Source organism: Anneissia japonica, unplaced genomic scaffold (assembly GCF_011630105.1).
Source record: "Anneissia japonica isolate Jap-2015-1 unplaced genomic scaffold, ASM1163010v1 scaffold785_len581690_cov155, whole genome shotgun sequence".
In the NCBI taxonomy this organism is placed as follows: Eukaryota; Metazoa; Echinodermata; class Crinoidea; order Comatulida; family Comatulidae; genus Anneissia; species Anneissia japonica.
The window spans coordinates 109,509-112,700 of record NW_022739772.1 but is presented as its reverse complement, the minus strand read 5'-3'; the positions used below and the strand labels follow the sequence as shown (position 1 = coordinate 112,700).

Genomic DNA, 3,192 nt, shown 5'->3' with positions numbered 1-3,192 from the left:
TTCCGTTCAAATCCTTGGGTATTTTATTTTTACTAAGAAAATTAAATATTTTTGTTATAAAGGAAGAATTAAGAAGTAGCAAAGTATATTTCAGTCCATTCAAGTCAGCAAAACTCAAGAAAGTGCACATAACATTGTTAATTGACTGTTAATTGCTATAAGCATGGGTTCAAAATTGTGATTTGCATTGCCATTGATCTTACCTAATTAATGCATTACGTAATAAAACTTGATCACTGATCTACTGATAACACTGGCCGACTGAGGGCGTATTTTTCTATCCGTATTATCACCTCATGAATATTAATTTTAATAATTAACACAAACAATTACAATAAAAAATGGTTTATAAATTGAACTAAAAGTTAAACTATACATGCGAAAAACACATTGTTTTCAAATTTTAATGCATTTTCAGGAATCTTGGGTAATTTTGGGTAATTTTTGCTGAATCTTGGGTAATTTCGTCCCAGTTATTGGGTATATCAACAATTGTGAGTGGTCACGCTGCGTCTCACTATGCTTGATAATCGCGTGAAACCAGTGGTAGCTATGGTGGAATAAAGATAATAATAATAAGCCCGGTGGGGGTCTCAGCATTTTTAAGCTGTTTTAAAACGATTTCAGGGAGTGTGTGTTGACAATACCGGGTACAGTACAGCAAAAATATTTTTAATGAAGCCACGTACAATTTGAGTTTCAATGTATATTATGTTTAATTTGAACCCGTGTACGCAAACATTTCATGACTTAAACAAGCAAATAAAAGCATTAATAGGCATCTGATCAATTTCTAGTAAAGCGTCAATGAAGAATTAAGTATATTTACGAAAATAGGCCTCTGTCTATAATGACTCACGTTACTGCATGACCGTTTTCATATTTTTAATAAAATCAATTTCTTCTAATTTTAAATACATTTCCCCCTAAATTCGTTATCACGAATAGACCTGTGCTAAATGCATGACAAATTAATGATTACGCATGTGTTTCATCCAAATTCACTTTGAAATGCGGGACCGTCCACGCTGTTTTTGTAGTGTATTGATTAGGCCTAAATGTATATTGGCTTTCGATACGTTCATGATACAGGGTTATTTCAGACATGACATGACTGAAAACAACTCTCTTACGTTTAAAATCTAACTCACATTATGCTCACTATAGTGTTATAGTACTAGGCCATTGAGAAAAGGGATTTTATTAGCTGCACTTTTAAACGAAACGCCAAGCAAGGACAATGGTCCGAAGATAATATATTCGGACCATTGTCCTTCGCTAGCGCCGACGGGCATGGCTTCGTATGTTGACGTCATGCCTAATTTTAGCTATAGTTCGTCTTTCAGTTATAGTTCATCCTCGACATAGATTAGGCCCTGTCTTTTATTACACAGCATAGCAAAACACAGCAACTACATGGTACAACCATGTACAACCAATGTAAGAAAAATAAGTTGTCCCCGTGTAATTTTCTATCCAAAATTAGGATGGCGTCTGTGGCACAGTGAAATAATACAAAGGCCTAGTTAGTCTTATATTTTGTAGGGATTAGGCCGTAATCACAGAAAGAAATGAAAACTATTTAATGCCTATACTACTAGTACTGAGTCGGTGGATTTTCCAACCTAATCCCATGAACAAAGAACAAAGTATCTTACTGGAAGAGAAAATGGGCCTAATAAATTAAAATTACAACTTCTATTGCAACATAACTGCTGAAGTTAAGTTTTATTAATTTTTAATGTTTTACAAAATTGCCGACTATATTACACAAAAAGAGTGGAAAGTGGAACAGAATCTTAAATATAATTAAATTAAATATAATTCTTTCCAATATCTGTATTGCAGTTTGCATTGTACAAAGTAATGTATTATTTAACAATTACTGTAGGCCTATTCTTTAGTAGCCTAGGGCCGCATTCTGGCATAGGCCTAAAGGCCGGCCAGACAGTGGCTCATCTGCGATACATTTTCTGGGGGGGGGGCTAAGCCGTCCAATAGGGGGCTTGAGCTTGTATGCCTGAGGAGGGGGAAGGTTTGGGAGATGAGATTCTAAAAATAGGAGCTCTGGATGGCCGGAAATGGCACTTAGCAATGTGAAATACATAGTTTGGCTTGGTGTAGGCCTATATTTAATTTTTTTTCGGTCCCAGCGACTGCCCGACGAGCTCGGCCCGGGGGTGGGGGAGGGGTGTCCTTGACTTGTCCGATAGGGGTGGGGCTTAAGCCCCATTGTCCCCCGGTTCCGCTAGCGCCGCCACTGCTAGACAGACTGCTGCGGGTGCTAGTACTAGGCCTTGCCTAGTACTACTGAAGAGGCCTCCTGGTCCGACCTAGCGCAGACCGACACGATCGTCCATACTTTGGGCCCAATTGTCTAGAAATGGACTCGATCTCTCTTGGGCCCCGATCGTCCGTCAACCGGCCGTCCGTCACCCGGCCGTAGCACAAACCTATGCACAAACTAAGTAAGTAGGTGCATAGGCACGATATGTGTAATGTTTTCAGGTAGACGGTATAGTTTATACATGAAGCGCACCATACGAACCAGGCCCCCTCGGCTGAACCATTAGCAACTACCGGTATAAACCTCGAGAGGCGCTGTAGCTATTAGTAGATGCAGTTTCATATTTCCTTTTTGTCCAGTACAATGATCTCAAATGCAATTGTTTCCTTCTAAAAAGGGTCTAATAGGCCAAGCCCTGGGCACTGAACATTTAACGTGTCAGCTGACGTCGCAATTTGGTTACAAGCAGCACTATGTCCATATAAATCAGTTAAGGGCCATATATTCATGGTTGTCATTGTAAGGGATGGAAGGGGGGGGGGGCATGCGGGATGTGCATACATGGACTTCAGTGCTCAAAATACTGCCCTAAAGATAGCTTGTTGCTTAATTTCAATATTTATTGCAGGAAATAACAAATATTATATACAGGGCAGCTCGTCTGTCTAAAAAATAATGTGGACTTTTCGGATTGGGGTAGAGGACGGCGATATATATATATATATGCTGTCTCTTATACACATCTAGATGTGTATAAGAGACAGGTAATGAAGAACCTACATATACTGTACTATTTACTAGGCCTATAAATAATAATCGCCCAAGGGGAATATCTTTTGTGTTATTTCCCCTTAACGTCGTTTTTTTAATTGTTCTCTAATTCCTCCATTGTCTAAGTTCCCCTT

General features: G+C 38.9%; 1 protein-coding gene across 2 annotated transcripts in view; it reads right to left on the bottom strand.

The window, feature by feature from the left end:
* Positions 1-3,192, bottom strand: part of LOC117118009 (zinc transporter ZIP12-like) — a 32,207-nt gene that overhangs the window by 27,460 nt on the left and 1,555 nt on the right. The window lies entirely within an intron of this gene.